We start from the raw sequence: 26,745 nt of genomic DNA on the forward strand, positions 1-26,745 counted from the left end.
TCACGCACTGTTGCTAGGAGACGATCGGGATGGGGACCCGATCATTATTATTTTCCCTTATAACATGGTTATAAGGGAAAATAATAGCATTCTGAATACAGAATGCATAGTAAAATAGGGCTGGAGGGGTTAAAAAAAAAATAGATATATTTAACTCGCCTTAATCCACTTGCTCGCGCAGCCCGGCTTCTCTTCTGTCTTCTTTTTTGCTGTGTGCAGGAAAAGGACCTGTGGTGACGTCACTCCGGTCATCACATGGTCCGTCACATGATCTTTTACCATGGTGATGGATCATGTGATGACCGGAGTGACGTCACCCCAGGTTCTTTTCGTGCACACAGCAAAAAAAGAAGACAGAAGAGAAGCCGGGCTGCGTGAGCAAGTGGATTAAGGTGAGTTAAATATTTTTTTATTTTTTTTTTAACCCCTCCAGCCCTATTGTACTATGCACTCTGTATTCAGAATATATTATTTTCCCTTATAACATGGTTATAAGGAAAAATAATAGCAATCTACAGAACACCGATCCCAAACCCGAACTTCTGTGAAGAAGTTCGGGTTTGAATACCAAACAACATGCGCGATTTTTCTCACGTGAGTGCAAAACGCATTACAATGTTTTGCACTTGTGCGGAAAAATCGCGCATGTTCCCGCAACGCACCCGCACCTTTTCCCGCAACGCCCGTGTGAAAGAGGCCTTACAGTAGAAACTCCCAAAAAGTGACTGCATTTTGTAAACTAGGAGATAAGGTGCCAGTTTTATTGGTACTATTTCTGGGTACATATGATTTTTTTTGATCATTCATTATAACACTATGGGGCAAGGTGACCAAAAAATTGGTTGTTTTAGCACAGTTTTTATTTTATTTTTACAGTGTTCACCTGAGGGGTTCGATCATGTGACATTTTTATAGAGCAGATCATTACGGACGTGGCAATACCTAATATGTATACTTTTTCTTATTTAAGCTGTACACAATAGCATTTTTGAAACAAAAAAGATGTTTTAATGTGTCCATGTTCTGAGAGCTATAGTTTTATTTTTTTAGCGATTTATATATTTTTTATTTTTTTTCCCCCCCTTATGTAGGGGCTCATTTTTTGCGGAATGAGGTGACTGTTGGTACCATTTTGTGGGACATACGCCTTTTTGATCACTTGGTGTTGCACTTTTTGTGATGTAAGGTGACAAAAATGGCTTTTTTTACACAGTTAAATTTTTTTATGATTGATTTATCAGACTGGGTGGATCATGTGATATATTTATAGAGCCGACCATTACGGATGCGGCAATACCAAATGTCTATTTTATAAAAAAAATATAAAAAATTTCTATTTTTAACTTTCTGATTTATTATTTTTTTTATAATTATTCCTTACTTTTTTTTTTTTTTTTTTTTTTTTTTTTTTTATATATATATTTACACTTTTCGTCCCCTATAAGGTTATACAAGAACTCTGGGGGACATTTGACTTCATTATATTTTTTTTCATCTATTGATTTCTCCTGTAACTGGGGCTGACATAGTAGCCCCAGTTACAGGGGAAATACAGCCTCAGTGCAGGGCTGATCGAGGTCTGTGAAAGACCCGACAGCTCCTGCACTCTCCGGGATCGGCAGTCACATGACCGCCGGGCCAGAACAGGAAGCGCATAGCGCTTCCCGCACTGTGTACTCTGTATAAGCCTGGGAACTGTCCCTGCCTTCTCTAAGGGTTGCCCTGCTGTCACTGACAGCGGGCAACCCGATCTGCAGCTGCACGATTAGAGTGCAGCTGCGATCTCTGGACGTTCTGGAACGTCCATTCAGAGATATAGAACCGCCTTCTGGACGTTTTTAGTCAACGTGCGGACGGGAGGTGGTTAATGTCTGCATATGTTTGGGATGTTAACCTTATTCTTGGGATCACTGAAGGTGGCCATACACATTCAATAGCTTTTCGGCTGACTGCTACCTCCCTTGACTGCGCCGTACATATTCAGTTCAGCCGAATGTGTATGGTATTCAATTGGGAGAGTGGGGAAAGCGTCAAGACACCTGATGATGGATTAAGTGACAATATTCACTTTGGGGAGAGTTGGGAGCTCCCCACACACATTAGACTGTCGGCCAAACCCGTTGTTTTTGGTAAGTTTGGGTGACCATACAATAATATGTATTTTGGCCCTAAGGGTGGTATTGCACTATTCGGGCAGTGCAAGCGCCGATGGATGATAGCACACCCATCGGCACCCATTAGTACTGGCCTGATTTCGTAGGAAGTTGTGCTGCTGATAATCGGGTATTTTTATCCTGATAAACGAGCTGATCTATTGCTCATTTATACCAGACAATTATCATTCCTTGTTCCCATTGTCCTGTTTATCATGCGATCTAAGACTCTGGCATCCTTCAATTGGTGTAATCTCTTCCAGCAATTTTCCTTTGGAGTATAGATGTGTGTGCAGATGGACTTAGTTATTTTCTTTCAGGCCAGTTAGGGCACCTGCACACAGTGCATATTTGTGTGCAGGAAACATGCACATAAGTCTACTTTCACACTGGCGTTTTTGCTTTCCATTCAGGGCTCTCACAAGCGGTCCAAAACGGATCAGTTTTGCCCTAATTCATTCTGAATGGAAAAGGGTCTGCTCAGAATGCATCAGTTAGCCTACAATTAGTCTCCATTCCGCTCTGGAGGCGGACACCTCCGCTTGACGAAACTGGGACGGATCCGTTTTCTCTGGCACAATAGAAAATGGATCCGTCTCCCATTGACTTTCAGTGAAGTTCATGATGAATCCGTCTTGGCTTTGTTACAGATAATTCAAACGGATCCGTTCATTACGGATGCATGCGGTTGTATTATTGTAACTGATCCGTTTTTGCAGATCCATGACGGATCCGCCCAAAACGCTAGTGTGAAAGTAGCCTAAGGCCCCCCTGCACACGAATGTGTGCGGCCCGCAAAATGCGGGCATCAATGCACGAGCACAGTCCGTGGGGCAGCGGATCGTGGACCCATTTACTTAAATGGGTCCGCGATCCAGCTGTTCCGCAAAAAGATAGGACATGTCCTATCTTTTTGCGGAACGGAAGTACGGGAGGAAACCCCACGGAAGCACTCGTAGGGTTCCGTTCCATGCTTCCATTCCGCATCTCCGGATTTGCGGACCCATTCAAGTGAATGGGTCCGCATCCGTGATGCGGAATGCCCACAGAACGGCACCCGTGTATTGCGGATCCGCAAATGCGGTCCGCAATACGGCAACGGGAAGCACACGTTCTGTTTATGTAAACAACCCTATCGAACTTTATGGGGAAAACCACTCTACAGAAGGCGCGGAATCGCACAAACAATTGACATGCTGCAGATTTTAAAATCCGCACCAAAAAAAAAAGCAGTGTACATGAGATTTGTCGAATCTCATTCACTTTGCTGGTACATATTATGCTGCTGTTTTTTTTTTTTTAGCATGAAATCCACACAGAAAAACTGCATAATTCACACCATGTGCAGGCACCCTTATTAAAGGGGTTTACTGTTTTTGTTTTTTGTTTGGTTATGCAGACAGCGGTGCTTGGTGATGCTGTGGGTGCTTGCCTGTGGTTTAGCTTCATTTAAAGGGGTTTCCTGGGATCCTCTGATCAGTGGGGGCCCTGATCAGCCGTTTAAGAGGGCAGAGCGCGCCTGTGAGCGCCACAGCCTTCTCCAGCTCTTCCTAGGCCGAGTGACGACATTGATCACATGGCCTAGGAGCAGCTCAGCCCCAAGATCTGTTTGATGTCATTTAACCACCTCCGGACCGCCGAATGCAGCGACGCGTCCTGGAGGTGGTCTATTCATTCCTCCTGGACGCATATACGCGTCCTCTCGCGAGACGCGAGATTTCCTGTGAACGCGCGCACACAGGCGCACGTGTTCACAGGATCGGAAGGTAAGCGAGTGGATCTCCAGCCTGCCAGCGGTGATCGTTCGCTGGCAGGCTGGAGATGCTATTTTTTTTTTTAACCCCCTAACAGGTATATAAGACGCTGTTTTGATAACGGCGTCTAATATACCTGCTACCTGGTCCTCTGGTGGTCCCTTTTGTTTGGATCGACCACCAGAGGACACAGGCAGCTCTGTAATAAGTAGCACCAAACACCACTACACCCCCCCCTGTCACTTATTAACCCCTGATCACCCCATATAGACTCCCTGATCACCCCCCTGTCATTGATCACCCCCTTGTAAGGCTCCATTCAGACGTCCGTATGATTTTTACGGATACATGGATCGGATCCGCAATACACATACGGACGTCTGAATAGAGCCTTACAGGGGGGTGATCACCCCATATAGACTCCCTGATCACCCCCCTGTAAGGCTCCATTCAGACGTCCGTATGATTTTTACGGATCCACGGATACATGGATCGGATCTGCAAAACACCTAAAGACTTCTGAATGGAGCCTTACAGGGGGGTGATCACCCCATATAGACTCCCTGATCACCCCCCTGTAAGGCTCCATTCAGACTTTTTTTTTTGGCCCAAGTTAGCGGAATTTTTTCTTTTTTTTTTCTTACAAAGTCTCATATTCCACTAACTTGTGTCAAAAAATAAAATCTCACATGAACTCACCATACCCCTCACGGAATCCAAATGCGTAAAAGATTTTAGACATTTATATTCCAGACTTCTTCTCACGCTTTAGGGCCCCTAAAATGCCAGGGCAGTATAAATACCCCACATGTGACCCCATTTCGGAAAGAAGACACCCCCAGGTATTCCGTGAGGGGCATATTGAGTCCATGAAAGATTGAAATTTTTGTCCCAAGTTAGTGGAAAGGGAGACTTTGTGAGAAAAATAAAATAAAAATCAATTTCCGCTAACTTGTGCCAAAAAAAATAATTTCTATGAACTCGCCATGCCCCTCATTGAATACCTTGGGGTGTCTTCTTTCCAAAATGGGGTCACATGTGGGGTATTTATATTGCCCTGGCATTTTAGGGGCCCTAAAGCGTGAGAAGAAGTCTGGGATCCAAATGTCTAAAAATGCCCTCATAAAAGGAATGTGGGCCCCTTTGCGCATCTAGGCTGCAAAAAAGTGTCACATGTGGTATCGCCGTACTCGGGAGAAGTTGGGCAATGTGTTTTGGGGTGTCATTTTACATATACCCATGCTGGGTGAGAGAAATATCTTGGCAAAAGACAACTTTTCCTATTTTTTATTTTTTTTTATACAAAGTTGGCATTTGACCGAGATATTTCTCTCACCCAGCATGGGTATATGTAAAATGACACCCCAAAAAACATTGCCCAACTTCTCTTGAGTACGGCAATACCACATGTGTGACACTTTTTTGCAGCCTAGGTGGGCAAAGGGGCCCACATTCCAAAGAGCACCTTTTGGATTTCACCGGCCATTTTTTACACATTTTGATTTCAAACTACTTCGCACGCATTTGGTCCCCTAAAATGCCAGGGCAGTATAACTACCCCACAAGTGACCCCATTTTGGAAAGAAGACACCCCAAGGTATTTCGTGATGGGCATAGTGAGTTCATGGAAGTTTTTTTATTTTTTGTCACAAGTTTGTGGAATATGAGACTTTGTAAGAAAAAAAAAATAATAAAATAAAAAGAATCATCATTTTCCGCTAACTTGTGACAAAAAATAAAAAGTTCTATGAACTCACTATGCCCATCAGCGAATACCTTAGGGTGTCTACTTTCCGAAATGGGGTCATTTGTGGGGTGTTTGTACTGTCTGGCCATTGTAGAACCTCATGAAACATGACAGGTGCTCAGAAAGTCAGAGCTGCTTCAAAAAGCGGAAATTCACATTTTTTTTTACCGAAGTTTGTAAACGCTCTAACTTTTACCCAAACATTTTTTTTTTATCAAAGACATGTAAAACAATAAATTTAGAGAAAAATTTATATATGGATGTCGTTTTTTTTTGTGCAAAATTTTACAACTGAAAGTGAAATGTCATTTTTTTTTGCCAAAAAATCGTTAAATTTAGATTAATAACAAAAAAAGTAAAAATGTCAGCAGCAATGAAATACCATCAAATGAAAGCTCTATCAGTGAGAAGAAAAGGAGGTAAAATTCATTTGGGTGGTAAGTTGCATGACCGAGCAATAAATGGTGAAAGTAGTGTAGTGCAGAAGTGTAAAAAGTGGCCTGGTCTTTAAGTGTTTAAGCACTGGGGGCTGAGGTGGTTAATAGAAAATGTCTTTTACTCCCAGTGGATAACAATCTTTACTGGCCTGAAAACATGAATTCATAGAGTTGAATAAAAAAATGCAGTAACCTTTCATTATTCAGCTAACCTTAAACCATGTAACTGCTGGGCATATCGGTCATGACTAAACGATTGCCCATACTAGAACGTTGTAGCTAGAGCAAGCTCTTAAGATCAGTCAAAAATACTCTTTTTTTTTTTTTTTTTTTTTTTTTTTTTGTTTGTTCACACACAGCTTGCTACCTCTCATAAAGCCTTCCAGTGACCCCAGGGCTGCAAGGCTGTGCCCACATTAAGCCTAATTTCCTGCAGCCATGCTGATGGAACAGACGATTGTCAGGAAGGACACATTTAATCCTGATGATCTGTTAGGGCCGCAGTGTGAATGACTGCCAAGCCCCGCTCTGGACAGCACAGACACGGAGCATTAACATGATTAATAATGCTCCGTGCCTCTTGTGTTTTTTGCTACAAAATCACAGTGACAACTTTATCTCACTGGTTTTGTAGTAAAAAGATCAGAGAGGCACGGAGCATTATCAATCATGTTAAGGGTCCATTCACACGTCCGTTTTTTCTTTCCTGATCTGTTCCGTTTTTTCTGGACCAGATCTGGACCCATTCATTTTCAATGGGTCCTGGAAAAAAAACGGACAGCACAATGTGTGCTGTCCGTTTCTGTTGTTCCGTTCCGCATGTCCGTTTAAATATAAAACATGTCCTATTTTCCTGAAAAATCGCATCCTGGTACAATACTAAGTAAATGGATCCGCAAAAAACGGAAGACATACGGATGTCATTCCGTATGTCATCCGTTTTATACGGAATCCGTTCCTGGAAATTACATTTTAATTATTATTATTTTTTTTTTTTTTTTCAAGAAATCCAAACAACTTTATTTGCTTATTGAAATATATACATGTTTCCGTTTTTTTGCGGATCCGCAAAAAACGGATGACATACGGAAACATTTTCAGGAACAACGGATCCGCAAAAAACGGACAGAAAATCGGATTATAGAAAAATACTGACGTGTGAATGTAGCCTAATGCTCTGTGTCTGTGCTGTCCAGAACAGGGCTTGGCTGTCATTCATGCTGCGGATGACACGCAAGGGATACGCTCGTGTGAAACAGCCCTTACTCTTCAGTGGAGACCAATGCATTTACTTGATCCCCCTCTACAGAATGGGGAGGAGTGATCGCTAATGCTATATCTCATTCCCATACAAAAACATTGTTTGCTGGCAGCAGAGTACTGTTTACAGCACTATCTGCTGCCGGCAAATGAATATTTAGGTGACTGCGCAAACAATCTTATAAGGCTACTTTCACACTGGCATTTTGAATTCCATTTGTGAAATCCGTTTCAGTGATCTCACAAACGGTTCAAAACGGATTAGTTCAGCCCCAATGCATTCTGAATGGATAAGGATCCGTTCAGAATGCATCAGTTTGCCTCCGTTCAGCCTCCATTCCGCTCTGGAGAGCGACATCAAAACGCTGCTTGGAGCGTTTTTGGTGTCCGCCTGGCGATGTGGAGCCAAACGGATCCGTCCTGACTTAAAATGTAAGTTAATAGGGGCGGATCCGTTTTCACTGACACAATATGGTGCAATTAAAAAAGGATCCGTCCCCATTGACTTTCAATATAAGTCAGGACAGATCTGTTTTGACTTTGTTCTTCATAATGCAAACGGATCCGTTCTGAACGGATACAATCGTTTGCATTATAGGTGTGGATCCGTCTGTACAGTTACCAGACGGATCCGCACTTAACTCAGGTGTGAAAGTAGCCTTACCTGACGAACGAGTATGTTCGTACAAACGCTCAGTGATAATCTGGGGCCTTAAGGCTGCGTCCAGACTTGTGCTGACAATTCCAGTATATCATCATTCATTCTGAAAAACGACAGATTCCCATTACAGTGAAAGGGATTTGATGGGCTCGGTTCTGTCTGGCATATGCCGGATCCAGTTATTCTGATATTGTGTTCGTTCGCCAGGACAGAATACTGGAATTGTCAGCACTAGTGTGGACATAGCCTAAATGTCCCTTTACACTGATGGATTAAGCAAGATGATTGTCGGGAAGAAAGCTTTCCTTCCTGTCTGCTCATCAGTGAAGGACACTGCTGCATTTACGTGCAGCAATCTCCACAGTATGGGGAGGAGTGATCACTAATGCTATTGCTCATCCCATAAAGAATCCGTATTTCCCGGCAGCCGAGCCTGTTTAGATGGCACGATCTGCTGCTGGCAAACAAGGATTTAGGAGACCGCACAAAAGTTCATGTTATCCCTTTTTTTTTTTAGTGCACCCATTGAAATAAATTGTTCCACATATGAAAGGAATGGACACAGAAAGAAAATACCCTCGTGTAGGGCTAAAATGATTACTCAAATTAATCGATTAACTCAACACAAAAAAAATCCTTGATGGAAATTTTTTTGCATCGGTGATTCGTTTGCGCCATGTTACCATGGAGCGAAGAGCTTGCTATTACTCACGCTCCGTGGTCACCCGCCTCCCCGAACAGCGCTGCACTGAATCCTGACGTACACACATCGTCAGGACATAGTGCACGTGAGCACGCCCTATGACCTGATGTTATGATTGCTAATGAACCTTCCTGCGAACACTTGTTAGCGATTATCTGTTTGATTCTTGGCCCGTGTAAAGGGCCCTTTACTTGAGCACCACCGTTTGTTGTAGTAGGCCAGCACTCCCTCACTTCTGATGGCTTTTTCCCTGCTTAATTTGTGGGTAGATCAGTTTCCGGATGACTGGTGTAGTTGGTAATCCGTTTCACCCATTGTTTACTGTTATAGTCGCTTACATGAAACAACATGCAGTGTTTGTACAGTCACTGGTGTTCAGCATGGCCAAGGCTGACTCGCTGGCATCGGATTATTCATTACGTATCTAAAACGGCAGAGACGCAGCCAACTCTTCTGTCGTATTGAAGAGGATTTTCTAGAGCCATCTGTCCTCAAGTTCTAAAAAAAGATTTCTTCATTATTTTCCAGGCTGCATACCACAGGATCCTCCTGGTCACCCCAAGTTTCAGAAGCCCATTAAAAAGCCACTATCTACCTGAATCCTTTGAAGGTATGTCTCATTGTGCTGGTCTTGCATTGCTAGGCTTAGAAGAAGCATTAAAGGCTGTAGAAATCCTTTTCTTTCTTTGGAAGTGAAATACTGACATGGTGAAACAGTTTTATCTTAGCCAGAATAGATAAAGTCGCTTCTGATTGCTGGCCTCGGCATTGAAGTGCCTAAGTCATGGATTCATGACCACTGAGGCCAGTGATTGGCTGTAGTGGTCAGAGACCTGGCTTCAGTGATTTCCACTTGGAATCTGAGCGGAGGGCACCACAGCAGTAGGGCAGAAGATTTTAAGGACCCATTCACTTGGCAGATTTTGAAAGCCGCAGTTAATCACTTTAGATGCCGGTTAACCGCTTGCAGCTTAGCTCCATTAAAGGGGTTTTCTGGAATTTTGATACTGTTAACCTATCCTCAGAATAGGTCATCAGTATCTGATCGGAAGTCAGACTCCCGGAACCCCTCACCGATCAGCTGTTTGAGAAGGCATTAGCGCTTATGTGAACACAGCACCGTACATTGTATAGTGGCTGTGCTTGGTATTGTGCTCAGCCCCATTCACTTTACAGTGTGCAGCGCTGTGCTTGATGAGCATGGGGAAGGCTGCAGTGCTCACAGGTGCACTGGTGCCTTCTCAGATAGCTAATTGGTAGGGGGCCCCTGGGTGTCGAACACCCACCAATCAGATACTGGTGACCTATCCTGAGGATAGGTAATCAGTATCAATTCCAGAAAACCCCTTTAAATGAAGATAAATCACAGGCAGACACCCGCTACAGCGCCACCACTGTTTGCACACTGCACCAAAAAGGGACATGTCCCTTCTTGGTGCAGTTGCGGCTTTAAACCGGCGAATAGCAGCGCTGCCTCCCATTGAAAAGGATAGAAGATGGACACCACTTGACCTTTGCAAATTCCACTGTGTGAACAGGCCCTAAAGGTGAATAAGGGTTTGTTTTTCTTTTACTTTTTGCAAAAAGATAGAACATGTCCTAAATCTGTTGGTGAAATGCAGACTGCGGACCCATAGAAGTCAATGGGTCTGCAAAAAATGCTGATGCAACACAGACCTCATCTGTATTTTGCAGATCTGCAATTTACAGACCACAAATCTGATGTGGGAGGTTTGAAAAAAGTTACTAGTGCCTGATTTATTTTTTTTTTTATTTATTCCCCCTCCCCCCCTTCCCCCCAATTTGAACAAAAGTAAATGGTTTTCTTGTGGATCTTTTTGTGCAATTACATTGCCCAGTACAGCGGGGTGAATGAATCTGAATGACTGTCACGATCTGTATTATAGTTCACGTGTGATGTTTTTCTACACATTTAGCAGCATATGCGTACGTCAGTCTGTTTTGATAAATTCTTCTTTTTAATCCTGCAAGCAAATTCCTTTTTTAATATTCATTTCCCAGTCACATAGTAGAGGGAAATATTAACCTTCTTTTGTGCTAATGTACATTTATCTGCATTCTGGCAGGAGAAATTTCAGCCCCTAGTTTTTGTGATTTCGGCCTTTGTGTATCTACATAATTAGGAAGTGTTTTGTATTGTCAATTAATTAATCCTGGAATAACCTTTTAAAGGAAGTAGATTAGGGGGGAGACTTCAAAACGCCAAAGAGACATCCTGCAATGAATGTGCCACCTGGAACACTAGAATAAATAATTCCTTTTTGAGTGTGGTGCTTTCTGACCTTTACTGCTTCTAATGTAAAAGGGAATAAGTAATTGGTAATTAAGCATGAATTAGAATTAACAAGCTCTTGTCGATTCTCTAATGTCACTGGAAGACTTAGGCTACTTTCACACTAGCGTTCGGGGCTCCGCTTGTGAGCTCCGTTTGAAGGGGCTCACAAGCGGCCCCGAACGCATCCGTACTGCCCTAATGCAGTGGACGCGGATCCGCTCCGAATGCATCAGTCTGGCAGCGTTCAGCCTCCGCTCAGCAAGCGGACACCTGAACGCTGCTTGCAGCGTTCGGGTGTCCGCCTGGCCGTGCGGAGGCAAACTGATCCGTCCAGACTTACAATGTAAGTCAATGGGGACGGATCCGTTTGAAGATGACACAATATGGCTCAATTTTCAAACGGATCCGTCCCCCATTGACTTTCAATGTAAAGTCTGGACGGATCCGTCTGAAGCTACTTTCACACTTAGAATTATTTCTACAATATAATGCAGACGGATCCGTTCTGAACGGATCCCAAGTCTGCATTATATGAGCGGATCCGTCTGGGCAGACCCCAGACGGATCCGCTCTGAACGGTAGTGTGAAAGTAGCCTTACAAGGAGGAATATGTCATCTGAAAATGACCAATTGTTTCAATGAAGTTTTTATAAACGCCTACCGTATTTTTCTCCCTATAAGACGCACCGGCCCATAAGACGCACATAGGATTTAGAGGAGGACAATAAGAAAAAAATATTTTTCATTAGATCTCAGATCAGCAATCGGACCCCAGCTCACAGCCCCAATAAGACCCCCAATGTTAATAAGATCTTGGATCAGACCCCAATGTGAATGACCCCCCAATCAGACCTCAGATGCAGCCCCCAGTCATAATTCACCCTCGGGTGATAGAGCGCACTCACGCTGTGCGCAGCCTTCACAGCTGACAGCCAAGGACCAGGAAGCAGTGAGTACAGAGCCTTCAACGCTTCCTGCTCCTCCACTACTAATGAGCGCTTCCACGACCGAATGTGTCCCTTTGCTGTTTTGCGAACCTCATTTGCTGATCCGCAATACATGGGTCCGCAATTCCGGAGATGCCGTACGGAAGCACTACAGAGTGCTTCCGTGGGGTTTCGTCCCGTACTTCCATTCCGCAAAAAGATATAACGTGTCTTATCTTTTTGCGGTACGGCACATCGCAAACCCATTAAAGTAAATGGGCCTGCATCCGCTGCGGCTGCCTAACGGACGGTGTTCGTGCATTGTGGCCCGCAGCACGGCCACGGGGCGCACACGTTCGTGTTCAGGAGGCCTTACTCTCAGAAAGAATTGTAGGCGATGCATTCCCTCTAAAGGGTGCAGTTATCTGGGCACATAGCTGAGGGGCCTGGGCACTTGCGGCCGTAACTCCGCCGCTGGGCACTTGTGACAGCTAATTTGCCTAACTTTATAAAGTACTTGTGTCTGTCTCGCGTAGAGATCCTGAAAAAAGGGAGGTACTATTTTAATGGGGGCAAATGTTCTAAAACGCTCAGAGTAGGTCAGGTGACAGAGCCTTTAATGTAACGGAATGTCCATGACCTTGGTCCTGCAGGCAAGATGGCCGTGTGTATCACTGCACACTGTTACGTCTTCCTGGGTGTCTTCTATCTTCCGTTCCAACATCTAGTACAGTGCACATTAATAGCACTCGACACAGGGAATGAAGGGGTTCATTTCGGCAGTATTGCATGCTAGAACCAGGCAGTCATTTAGATCTCTGGAATTGCACTTTCACGCCTGCATTTAGTTAGGAGAAAAAAAAATAAGGAACCGTTATTTTGAGAATCAGTTACTTTTTGACAGGAGAAAAAGTCCAGCATATAGGACTTTTTCTCCTGACCTCTGATAGAACAACACGGATCATAACTGATGCTCAAAATAACAGGTATGTATTTATTTATTTATACATACCATTGCCGGATCGCCATTGACTATAATGGGATTCGGCATTGATCTGGCTGCTTTCCAGCATAAATAGCGGGTTTCAGATGGAGAAATGTCGCTGCATGCATTTCTGCGCTACGAAGACCTATTTGTACACCTGTCACACCTGCACGTGGCTGCAGTGGTTGTTGTCCGGCCAGTACAGGCTCCCAGAAGAACCTGCTGGATTTAGAAACACAACTGTGAACATAGTCTTGCAGGGTTTTTAAAGGCAGAAGAAACGTGTATAAGGCAACACTTTTACAATGGCTGGAAAGGTAAATGGCAGCACTATTAACTTTTTTTTTTTGAACGTTGACTGATCAGCTGTCCTGTGTGGCTACACATAGCGTCACCCACCAAAGTGATGATTTATAGGAAGTCCACTCCAGCTGCAGCACAGCCCATGGTTTGTCTATTTCTCGCCATAGTCCTTTATTTTTTCGGTGCCTGTATTAGCGAGACATGCTTTCAGCAGCTGCGTTAAATTAAATCTGGAACTATTTCCCAAAATAGAAATCAATTGTGCCGAACCCCCAATGTTCTCTTCCATTCTGTTCTCACTCTTTGCCATCTTCTCATTTACGCAGTGACGGCAGATGGTATAATAGTAAGGTGGAATAAAGTATAGGCTGTAGAGCATGCATCTCATAAAGACACAGCACTGAATAGATACACCCGTCAGCCGTAACGTCCAAACCACAGGCCGGTGATTTTCTCCTGGGATGTTGTGGGAGATGGTGGACTGCCAGTGAACACTTGATGTACTGGAAGCAGAAAAAATGGGAAAGCATAAATGTCTGACACAGACCCGGCCAAGTATTGTTCGACGGTTGATTAGATCCCACATAAGAGCTGCTGTGCAGAGTGATAGAAAGCTTGCCGTCTAGCAGCAGACTGGTCAGAGTGGCCATACCGACCTCTGTCCACTGCCAAAATGTCTACAATGAGCGTCAGAAATGGATCAAGGAGCGATTAAAGGGAGGCTCTATGGGAAGATGGCAGAAGCTGTGAGATGCTCTGGACAGTGTTCTGCTGGAATCCTGGCATTCTTGTGGATGTTACTTTGACATGTACCACCTACCTAAACATTGCAGACTCCTTCATGGCATTGGCCTCTCAGGATAAAGCGCCCTACCACTCCGCAAATATTGTTTGGGAATGGAGGACCATGGAAAAGAGTTGAAAGTGCTGTATTCTCCAGATCTCAATCTGATGTAGTATCTGTGAATCTGATTTGTTTTCTCTGCACGTTCTACAAAGAGCTTTTGCTGGCACAAGATGGCTTAAACAGTATTATATACTATTTTAGTATGTGTAGTACCGTATTTTTCACTTTTATAAGATGCACATCTAGGCTTTAGAGGACAAAAATAATAAAAATATTTTATATCAGACCTTCTTTAGAGCTAAAATGTATTTACCTCTCCTGCTTCACTGTTATTCTGCATATCTGGCGTCCTCTCCTGCAGTCTCCACTCCCTGATCTTCTCTGGGCCTGCGCTGCACTGTGACCTGACTTCATACAGCGTTAAGTCATAGTGTGCACACCGCGTCCTGACACTGTATGCAGCGCTGCGCCTGGAGAAGAACAGGGAGCGCTACAGTCATCACTACCCATGCCTCCTGTATACTAGTGAGCGCTTTTATAATGGAAGCGCTCCCTAGTATTGGCTTTATAAGATGCACTGACAAGTGTCTTTATAAAGTGAAAAATATGGTATATAAAATGTATTTTTGCTTGTGATGTAATCAAGGCACACTGAAGTGTCTGTAGGCAGTTATCATCTTGCTTCAGCCAAGTTCCACTGAAGTCCATACACGGGAAAACTACACATTATAGATGAGCTATAATCTAAATGTCAGCACGTGCCTGTGTGGTTCTGGGGCAGGGCTGAGGGGGTGCTAGTCGGCGCTGGCTGATTCACGCCCATAACAAAACACAAGGTGCATATTAAAATATATAACTCTAACGACTATATAAACTGACGAGGGTCTCTGCTGCACTGTACCGTATTTTTCGCCCTATAAGAAGCACCTAGGTTTTACAGGAGAACAATAAGAGAAAAATATTTTCCATTACACCTCAGGTCAGACACGCAATCCGACCTCAGATCAACCCCCCCATGTCAGCCGTCAGCGCAAATAAAAAAAAAACCACTTGCCTCTCCTGCTCCTGGATGCCACCGCTCCTCACCACCGCAATCCTCTTCATCCTGCTGTTGGCTGTGTATTGCGGCACAGTGTGAGGTCACAGTGCGCCCTCACGCTGTGCGCAGCCCTACACAGCCGATAGCTGAGCCGAGGACCAGGAAGCGGTGAGTACAGATCCTTCACCGCTTCCTGGTCCTCCTGTACTAATGAAGCGCTTCCATAATGGAAGCGCTTCATTAGTACCACGTTAAAGACTGCCCTGATCACCACAGCCCGGCGAACAATCTTGCAGGTCCTGGGCCTTGGCCCGGCGGTGGGGGACCGCTGCCTTACAGGATCTCGCCCTCACACGTTTTCATTGTTTGGAAGAGAAGACACGGTTCACATTTTTGTGTGAATTCTGGTATTCTGTACCAAAATCCTGTTCGTGAGATTGGGGTCTGCCAGGTTTCCGTCTTGAGTACTGGTAGTCTGTCAGACAAAATACTGCTGCATGCATTAATCTATGAGTTTTAGGCAGTTTTTTTCTTATTTTCGGCAGTACCATTTAAAATGTAATTTAAAAAAATGTCCTTCTGTAGCAGTCAACACCAATAAGACCCCCTATATAGGTAGCAGTTTACTGCTGCTCTGATGGGAAGATGTTAATGTGCATGGTAAGCATCATTAGTAGGTGTATAATTAGGGTAACAGTATGACCGCTACATTGTTCTATTGATGAGGACTAGATAAAGATGTCCCTAAAGATGTCCACAGAAAAGCACGGCATGTGTCAAGTGATGCCCTAATTGAGGAGTGCTGTCTGGTCATAGTAATGGTCTGACTGAGAAAGTTAAGCGAGACTGTTTGGCATGCTAAAAGTCCAAACAAAGAGGAAGTTAAAGAGCCAGGACAGGAAGTAGAATGTGTAGTGACTTCAACAAATTGTATCCGCAAAACTATCCACCTGTTTTATTTTTAAAACAAAAAAAATCCATTGAATAATTATGTATAGATTGTTAAAGGGTTTTCTGGGACTCGGCGTGCCTGTGGAACAATGATTGTAATATACTTGCTGTCTTGAAGTTCAGCTACTTAGCCTGGTGATGTGACACTCGTCTGATGGGGATCCAGCTTTTTCCTACGTTGTCAGGTTTGTGGTCTGGTCAATGGGCGGGGACATCGTGTCCACAACCCAGGATGTGGCAGATGCTGTGGATGGGCCAAGAAGTATTCCCCTGTCTGGCATATGTACAAATGATCCTGGGAGAGGAATACACAGCATCTCCCCCATCCTGGGTTGTTGACATGATGTCCCCGTCTATCAACCAGACCAGAAACCTGATAAAGGATGTGATGTCAATGGAAGCAGGTTCCTCAGAAGAGGAGCGTCAGGTGACTGGGTTCCCAAGTAGCACATCCAAGAAACTTTGAGATGGTTAATGACTTAGAATCCTTCTTCCAAAGGCAAGATATGAGTGAAGTGGGTTTAAACACATTTAATATGTGATTATAAAATTGATAGGTATCTTCTTTTTAAAATTTAAGTCGGCTAAATACCCAAGTAGAGATTAGTCAACTGATTTGTATTGAAGGGGTTATTTATTAATGACCTTGTGGAGTGATTGTACCGTTTATCACTGATAAGTGTAAGGTTATGCATGTGGGACAGGACATACGGATGTCGAAAGCACACGGATGATCCGTGTACATTCCACATTCATATGTCCGTTTCGCAAAAGCTGGAACATGTCCTCCTCTTGGCCTCAAAATGCAGACACATTGAAGTTGTGTCTAAAAAACAAGTGGATGCAACATGGATGTGTTACCGAGTGTTTTACCATTTAGTATGTACAGGTGACATTTGTCAGTGTTAATCATCTACCACGTCTCTGCTCAAGACTCCAATCTATCCAGATCCCTCTGTAGCAGTATACTGTCCTCTTCAGTGTTCATTACACGGTTTAGGCTACTTTCACACCTGCGTTCGGGTGTCCGCTCGTGAGCTCCGTTTGAAGGGGCTCACAAGCGGCCCCGAACGCAGTCGTCCAGCCCTAATGCATTCTCAGTGGAGGCGGATCCGCTGAGAATGCATCAGTCTGCCAGCGGTCAGCCTCCGCTCCGCTCAGCGAGCGGACACCTGAACGCTGCTTGCAGCGTTCGGGTGTCCGCCTAGCCGTGCGGAGGCAAGCGCATCTGTCCAGACTTACAATGTAAGGCTACTTTCACACTAGCGTTCGGAGCGGGTCCGTCTGATGTTTCCTATAAGCGGATCCGCTCCTACAAGCAGCGTTCAGGTGTCCGCTCGCTGAGCGGAGCGGAGGCTGAACGCTGGCAGACTGATGCATTCTGAGCAGATCCGCCTCCACTGAGAATGCATTAGGGCTGGACGGCTGCGTTCGGGGCCGCTTGTGAGCCCCTTCAAACGGAGCTCACGAGCGGACACCTGAACGCAGGTGTGAAAGTAGCCTAAGTCAATGGGGACAGATCCGTTTGAAGATGACACTATATGGCTCAATCTTCAAACGGATCTGTCCCCATTGACTTTCAATGTAAAGTCTGGACGGATCCGTTCAGACTACTTTCACACTTAGAAATTTTTCTAAGTTATAATGCAGACGGATCCGTTCTGAACGGATGCAAACCTCTGCATTATAGGAGCGGATCCGTCTGATGAAACATCAGACGGACCCGCTCCGAACGCTAGTGTGAAAGTAGCCTTAGTGTCATCTGCAAAAATGTATATTTTACTGTGCAAGCCTTCTACAAGATCACTAAGAAATATATTGAAGAAAATAGGGCCCAGTACTGACCCCTGTGGTACCCCTCTAGGGATAGTAACCCAATTTTAAACAATTACCCTCAATAGAGGTTAGACTTGGGTTCCTCTGCCGTCTCCTTCCATATGCTGCAGACTTCTGTTTCTGGCTATTTCTAAATAAATAGTGCCACCCTCTGGTGAAATGTTTTAATGCAGCAAACTTTGTTAGTGTTTTGCCAAGATAAAAAATAAAAAAATTATTCCGAATGTCATAACAGAAGCTTCACACTCCAGTACGTTAGAAGAAAAGAAAAAAAAAAAAAGAAAAAATTGTGATGAATACATACTGCTTTTTTTAAGCAGTCACCAGTAGATTATTCCACAAATTTTGGTTCCTAATGTATGCTGCAAGAAAAACATTGTTATAATCCATCTTTTTTTAAAGGAAACCTGTCACTTTCTAAGCCTATTTATCCACTCACTTTTCTATAAATACTTTTTAATACATTAATAGTAATATTAAAATCAATTCTGAACGAACTATTAGTTCAGAGAAAAACCTAAAAATGAATGTTCCCGCCATATATGTAAATGCACCTTAGATGAGTCCTGCCTCCTTCTTTTTTTTTTTTTTTTGGGTGGGGCTACAGAACGGACATACTGATGCGGACAGCACAAGATTGAAATGAATGGGTCCGCATCCTATCCGCAAAAAGAACCGGAAAGGATGCAAACAACGTTCGTGTGCATGTAGCCTAATCCGCTAGGATGTTGACCTGCAGCGCTCCTCTAAATGCACAGCTTTTAGGCCTCGTTCACTTATTGTCTGCTCACACTTCAGTGGTTTTCCACTGAATCATGGGAGCATGTGCTACCAGACACATCCATTGAAGTCTATGGATCCGTGAAATACCACTGACAAGGCTTGGCATCAGTGTTTGACCACTGACCACTGGTAGGAGATGCCCCGGAAATACATTTTCAGCTGAGCATTGTCCGTGGAATATGGATGCCACACGGAGGGCAAAAAACAGACAAATGACTGCTTCATGGACATCTTAACAGATGAAACAAAGATGGATTTTCCACGGATGCCAAACGGACACAGAAATGTGAACAAGGCCTTATTCTGCAGGATCTCGCCCCCTTTCAGTCAGCAGAGTGAAATCAGCAATTGGTGCACCTGGATCCTATCACCGATCGTGGCGTTATCCACAGCAGGTTTTTCTCATTGGTTTTCTGTCCCATGTGTATGTACCCCTAGGACTCATGCATAGGACCGTTGGATGTTTTGCGGTCTGCAAATTGCAGATCCGCAGAACACTGATACCAGCGATTTGTATTCTGCGTAGAGGATGGCCCGGCCCCTACTAGAACAGTTCTATCCTTGTCCGTAAAATGGACAAGAGTAGTACATGTTCTATCTTTTTTGTGGGGCTACGGAACGGTCATACAGATGCGGACAGCAGATGGTGTGCTGTCTGCATCTTTTGTGGCCCCACTGAAGTAAATGGGTGCACATCCAACCGGAAAAAAATGCGTATTGAGTGCGGACCAAAAATACGTTTGTGTGCATGAGCCCTTATGGTAACTGTAAGTAAATGAGCATCTGTCCGTTTTGGACAACCCTTGCCCATTTCAGATTCCACAACAGTGAACACATCCCTGGCCACAAGTTATTAACTCTTTATAAAAACAGTCTGCACAAGTCATGTTGGATAATATAAAGTGTGCAATCTGAGAAGTATTAGGGCGTGTTCACATCACCATTTTGTGTTCCAAAAAAACCCCAAAAACTTTAAGGCCCCTTTAACACAGGCGAGTATTCCGCGCGGATGCGATGCGTGAGTTGAACGCATTGCTCCCGCACTGAATCGTGACCCATTCATTTCTATGGGGCTGTGCACACGAGCGGTGATTTTCACGCATCACTTGTGCATTGCGTGAAAATCGCAGCATGCTCCTCTTTGTGCGTTTTTCACGTAACGCAGGCCCCATAGAAATGAATGGGGTTGCGTGAAAATCGCAAGCATCCGCAAGCAAGTGCGGATGCGGTGCGATTTTCACGCACGGTTGCTAGGAGACGATCGGGATGGAGACCCTATCATTATTATTTTCCCTTATAACATGGTTATAAGGGAAAATAATAGCATTCTGAATACAGAATGCATAGTAAAATAGCACTGGAGGGGTTAAAAATTTTTTTTTTAACTCTCCTTAATCCACTTGCTCGCGCAGCCCGGCTTCTCTTCTGTCTTCATCTTAGCTGTGTGCAGGAACAGGACCTATGGTGACGTCACTCCGGTCATCACATGATCCATCACATGATCTTTTACCAGGGTGGATTTGATTTAAATCAAACCGATTTTAAATCATAGTTTTTTACATAAAGATTCATATTTGGACAATTTTTCTGTTGTACTTAGGAAGGAGAAAAATAATCATTACATTAATAATAACAATTTAAATAGGATTTATTCAACTGAAACAATAACATTACAGCATGTTATTTGCTTAACCACCTCAGCCCCCCTATAGCTTAAACACCCTGAAAGACCAGGCCACTTTTTACACTTCTGACCTACACTACTTTCACCGTTTATTGCTCGGTCATGCAACTTACCACCCAAATGAATTTTACCTCCTTTTCTTCTCACTAATAGAGCTTTCATTTGGTGGTATTTCATTGCTGCTGACATTTTTACTTTTTTTGTTATTAATCGAAATTTAACGATTTATTTTGCAAAGAAATGACATTTTTCACTTTCAGTTGTAAAATTTTGCAAAAAAAAACGACATCCATATATAAATTTTGCTCTAAATCTATTGTTCTACATGTCTTTTGATAAAAAAAAAAATGTTTGGGTAAAAAAAAAATGGTTTGGGTAAAAGTTATAGAGTTTACAAACTATGGTACAAAAATGTGAATTTCCGCTTTTTGAAGCAGCTCTGACTTTCTGAGCACCTGTCATGTTTCCTGAGGTTCTACAATGGCCAGACAGTACAAACACCCCACAAATGACCCCATTTCGGAAAGTAGACACCCTAAGGTATTCGCTGATGGGCATAGTGAGTTCATAGAACTTTTTATTTTTTGTCACAAGTTAGCGGAAAATGATGATTTTTTTTTTTCCTTACAAAGTCTCATATTCCACTAACTTGTGACAAAAAATAAAAACTTCCATGAACTCACTATGCCCATCACGAAATACCTGGGGGTGTCTTCTTTCCAAAATGTGTGGTAAGGAGTTTGAAATCAAATTCTGTAAAAGATAAGTGAAATGCGAAAGCTGCTCTTTGGAATATGGGCCCCTTTGCCCACCTAGGCTGCAAAAAAGTGCCACACGTGGTATCGCCGTACTCAGGAGAAGTTGGGGAATGTGTTTTGGGGTGTCATTTTACATATACCCATGCTGGGTGAGATAAATATCTTGGTCAAATGCCAACTTTGTAAAAAAAAAAGGGAAAAGTTGTCTTTTGCCAAGATATTTCTCTCACCCAGCATGGGTATATGTAAAATGACACCCCAAAACACATTCCCCAACTTCTCCTGAGTACGGAGATACCACATGTGTGACACTTTTTTGCAGCCTAGGTGGGCAAAGGGGCCCATATTCCAAAGAGCACCTTTCGGATTTCACTGGTCATTTTTTACACATTTTGATTTCAAACTTCTTACCACACATTTGGGCCCCTAGAATGCCAGGGCAGTATAACTACCCCACAAGTGACCCCATTTTGGAAAGAAGACACCCCAAGGTATTTCGTGATGGGCATAGTGAGTTCATGGAAGTTTTTTATTTTTTGTCACAAGTTAGTGGAATATGAGACTTTGTAAGGAAAAAAAAAAAATCATCATTTTCCGCTAACTTGTGACAAAAAATATAAAATTCTAGGAACTCACCATGCCCCTCACGGAATACCTTGGGGTGTCTTCTTTCCAAAATGGGGTCACTTGTGGGGTAGTTATACTGCCCTGGCATTTTCCAGGGGCCCTAATGTGTGGTAAGTAGGTAAATGACCTGTGAAATCCGAAAGGTGCTCTTTGGAATGTGGGCCCCTTTGCCCACCTAGGCTGCAAAAGTGTCACACATGTGGTATCGCCGTATTCAGGAGAAGTTGGGCAATGTGTGTTGGGGTGTCTTTTTACATATACTCATGCTGGGTGAGAGAAATATCTCGGCAAAAGACAACTTTTCCCATTTTTTATACAAAGTTGGCATTTGACCAAGATATTTATCTCACCCAGCATGGGTATATGTAAAATGACACCCCAAAACACATTGCCCAACTTCTCCTGAGTACGGCGATACCAGATGTGTGACACTTTTTTGCAGCCTAGATGCGCAAAGGGGCCCACATTCCTTTTATGAGGGCGTTTTTAGACATTTGGATCCCAGACTTCTTCTGACGCTTTAGGGCCCCTAGAATGCCAGGGCAGTATAAATACCCCACATGTGACCCCATTTTGGAAAGAAGACACCCCAAGGTATTGAATGAGGGGCATGGCGAGTTCATAGAAAAAAAAAAATTTTTGGCACAAGTTAGCGGAAATTGATTTTATTTATTTTTTTCTCACAAAGTCTCCCTTTCCGCTAACTTGTGACAAAAATTTCAATCTTTCATGGACTCAATATGCCCCTCACGGAATACCTTGGGGTGTCTTCTTTCCGAAATGGGGTCACATGTGGGGTATTTATACTGCCCTGGCATTCTAGGGGCCCTAAAGCGTGAGAAGAAGTCTGGAATATAAATCTCTAAAAAATTTTACGCATTTGGATTCCGTGAGGGGTATGGTGAGTTCATGTGAGATTTTATTTTTTGACACAAGTTAGTGGAATATGAGACTTTGTAAGAAAAAAAAAAAAAAATTCCGCTAACATGGGCCAAAAAAATGTCTGAATGGAGCCTTACAGGGGGGTGATCAATGACAGGGGGGTGATCAGGGAGTCTATATGGGGTGATCACCCCCCTGTCATTGATCACCCCCCCTATAAGGCTCCATTCAGATGTCCGTATGTGTTTTGCGGATCCGATCCATGTATCCGTGGATCCGTAAAAATCATACGGACATCTGAATGGAGCTTTACAGGGGGGTGATCAATGACAGGGGGGTGATCAGGGAGTCTATATGGGGTGATCACCACAGTCATTGATCACGCCCCTGTAAGGCTCTATTCAGTCGTCCGTATGCGTTTTGCGGATCCGATCCATCTATCAGTGGATCCGTAAAAATCATGCGGACATCTGAATGGAGCTTGACAGGGGGGTAATCAATGACAGGGGGGTGATCAGGGAGTCTATATGGGGAGATCAAGGGTGAATAAGGGGTTAATAAGTGACGGGGGGGCGGGGGGTGTAGTGTAGTGGTGCTTGGTGCAACATATTACTGAGCTGCCTGTGTCCTCTGGTGGTCGATCCAAACAAAGGGGACCACCAGAGGACCAGGTAGCAGGTATATTAGACGCTGTTATCAAAACAGCGTCTAATATACCTGTTAGGGGTTAAAAAAATCACATCTCCAGCCTGCCAGCGAACGATCGCCGCTGGCAGGCTGGAGATCCACTCTCTTACCTTCCGTTCCTGTAAGCGCGCGTTCACAGGAAATCTCGGCCATCGCGAGATGACACATATATGCGTGACTCTGCGCAGGGCTGCCACCTCCGGAACGCGAATCTGCGTTAGGCGGTCCGGAGGTGGTTAAAGGGCTTTTGTCAGCCCACTAAACCGTTTTTTGTTTTTTTTTGTTTACTAATAATCCCTACACTGCGAGCTCTGCATACATAAGTTAAATAATCATTTCTGTTCAGTAGAATTTGCTAAAAAGCGATTTTTAAAATATGCAAATTACCTTGCTACCAGCAAGTAGGGCGGCTACTTGCTGGTAGCAGCCGCATCCTCCGACCCTAATGACGCCCCCTCCACATTGTGATTGACAGGGCCAGGGAACGGAATCGTTCTCTGCTGGCCCTGCCTGTTAGCATTCAAAATCTGGCGCCTGCGCTGCGGCCGTACGTATCTTCAATCTGCGCAGGCGCACTGAGAGGCGGCCGCTTTCTCCTCAATGCGCCTGCGCCGGGTGTAGATGTGACGTCATCGGCGCAGGCGCATTGAGGATGGAGCGGCCGAGCGAGTGGCCGTCTCTCAGTGCGCCTGCGCAAATTGAAGATAGGTACGGCCGCGGCGCAGGCGCCAGATTTTGAATGCTAACAGGCAGGGCCAGCAGAGAACGATTCCGTTCCCTGGCCCTGTCAATCACAATGCGGAGGGGGCGTCATTAGGGTCGGAGGATGCGGCTGCTACCAGCAAGTAATTTGCATATTTTAAAAATCGCTTTTTTGCAAATTCTACTGAACAGAAATGATTATTTAACTTATGTATGCATAAATCGCAGTGTAGGGATTATTAGTAAACAAAAAAAAAAAAAACGGTTTAGTGGGCTGACAGAAGCCCTTTAAACATCCATGTTTGTTAACTAATTTGGCTAAAGAAAAAATATATATATTTTAAGAAACTTAGACCGTCAGCCCAGCCTACACAAGAAAAGCTTAATAATGTCCTCTGTAGCTCACTCGTCATCTTCATCTTCTTCTTCTTTGTTCATAATCCGGAAAAGAAAAACAAGCTTTCCTGCTTTATCGGGACCCAAACGATTTCTCAATTTAGAATGAACGAGTCCAAAGGAAGAGAATATTCTTTTCGCGCCCGCAGAAGAAGCTACTGCTGTTAAAAGTAAAATCATTACTTGAACAGTCTCTAAATCCAAGTGCTTAAGTGACTTCCACCAGTTCACTGGTGTGACTTTCTTTGAAATATCATTTTGCACGCATGCCTGCCTTACCGATAGGTAAAGGAACTTCATTAAAATATTGCCAAACTGGGTCTCTTTTACAGCCTGTTGCCATTATAGTTTTTTTCCTCCAAGGAAAGAATGATAAACCTCGGGTCATACACACAAAAAGATCCAAAGACTTGTCTGTCTGTGGCTGTGCAGTACTGTGCTCAGAAAGTTTCACTTTCATATTGTAGTACTCCTTGTCTGCTTGCCTCTTCCTCCTTATTACTCATTACAATGTTTTGCACTCGCGCGGAAAAATCGCGCATGTACCCGCACCTTTTCCCGCAACGCCCGTCTGAAAGAGGCCTAAGTGTCCATTGTGCTCATTTTGCATCTATTTGTCAGTTCCTTTAGAGATCCGTTATTTTTTACGGGAGAAAAAGTCCTCCAAGTTTTTTTTTTTTTTTTGGGGGGGGGTTTTCTCATCAAAAACTGACAGCTCTCTGATGGAACTGACACAAACGAATGCTCAAAATAAAAGGATCTGTTTTTTCTTTTTTCTTTTTCTGTTCTTGTGAGGAATCAAAAGAACAGAAAACAAAACCGTGATGTGAACGCTCCCTTAGAGGGGTTGTCACATAGGAGAACCTTTTTCAAATGGAGGCTGATCGCTACAAGTTTGACTCCAATAACCCTGGCAAACAGCTTGGGATGATGGGAAGCCAAGTCTGGTCAGAAACATCCCCTGTAGTGGCTCTTGGAAGGGAAATGCTATTTATTTATTCACATTATTGGTCACATAGAAGTATGACAAGGGGTGAAATGTCTTTGGCAGTAATTGTTAAAGGGGTTGTAACATCTTTGCTGTTTCTGTGGGGAAATGGGACTAGGCACCAACCCCAGGTGGCCTGGTTTACAGAAACAGCCGAGGACGTGCTCCACTGTGTCTGTAACTCCCATCATAGTGAATTGGAGCTATGCAAACAGCTTCCATAGATCCTGGACTCTGTCAGCAGATTTGTACCTATGACACTGGCTGACCGGCTCCATGTACACTTGGCAGTTGAAGGCATCTGTGTTGGTCCCATGTTCATATGTGCCCATATTACTGAGAAAAATTATGTTTTAATGTATGCAAATGAGCCTCTAGGAGCAACAGGGGTGTTACCATTACACCTAGAGGCTCAGCTCTCTGTGCAACTGCTGCACCTTCTGCACTTTGACAAGGCCAGGCAGTGAAATCATCATCACGTCTGGCCCTTTCAAAGTGGAGAGGGCGCAGCGGTTGCAGAGAGAGCAGAGCCTCTAGGCGTAAGGCTATCACCCCTGTTGCTCCTAGAGGCTCATTTGCATATATTAAAACATCATTTTTCACAGCAATTTGAGCACAAGCGCACATGTAACGGGTCAGCCAGTATCATGGGTACAAATCTGCTGACAGATCTTCAGCACATAGCTTGTACTGCTCCCATTCACTACATTGAAAGTTATAGAACTTGGAGAAAAGGGAAGTAGATTGTGGTATTAATCTGGGTTCTGTTTAGCAGATAGCATTTGACCACTAATTTGGTTCTTTTACTGTAATAATCTTATATTACTGCTGTTATATACTGATGAATGGAGATTTCGACGCTTCAGCATTAGATGGCGCTAGTGTCTCATTTTTCTTCCCTCCTATTCCATATCACATCTCAGGTTCTCGAAGTGTCCTTATAACCCTCTTATGTCTGTGGTCTCCAGTGCGGTGTGATTTATAGGGAGAGGACAAGTACTATTCTGTAAGGAGCAGAACCACTGTGTCATTGATCATACTCCCAAATGACTATTACATAGGACAATCCCTTTTCATTAGAAGGGGCAACTGGATGTAAACTGATCCGTATAGGTTCATCCCAGATTTTCCAACCACATCTGCTTGGTTTATTCATACCATCCACTACTATTATTTTCTGGCTTTGTTTCTGGTCCCCTTTCCCTAAGGCCTCATGTACATGACCGTATTTTTGATCCATATCCGATCTGCATTTTTTGCGGAACGCACATAAAGACCCGTTCAATTCTAGCCACAGTCCACAAAGGAAAAAAAAACAGACCGCACATGGATGTCATCTG

The 26,745-nt window shown here is 43.8% G+C and overlaps 1 protein-coding gene across 3 annotated transcripts in view; it reads left to right on the plus strand.

The window, feature by feature from the left end:
• ADARB1 (adenosine deaminase RNA specific B1) overlaps positions 1-26,745 on the plus strand; it is a 113,722-nt gene that overhangs the window by 33,927 nt on the left and 53,050 nt on the right. For 2 of the 3 annotated variants that reach the window (XM_040439247.1, XM_040439245.1), the window contains exon 2: positions 9,244-9,325. The exons of the other annotated variant lie outside the window; for it this stretch is intronic. The gene's annotated coding sequence lies outside the window, so the exon portion shown is untranslated. The remainder of the gene's footprint in view (positions 1-9,243; positions 9,326-26,745) is intronic. 3 annotated transcript variants of the gene reach the window in all.

This window comes from Bufo bufo, chromosome 7 (genome assembly GCF_905171765.1).
Source record: "Bufo bufo chromosome 7, aBufBuf1.1, whole genome shotgun sequence".
Classification (NCBI taxonomy): domain Eukaryota; kingdom Metazoa; phylum Chordata; class Amphibia; order Anura; family Bufonidae; genus Bufo; species Bufo bufo.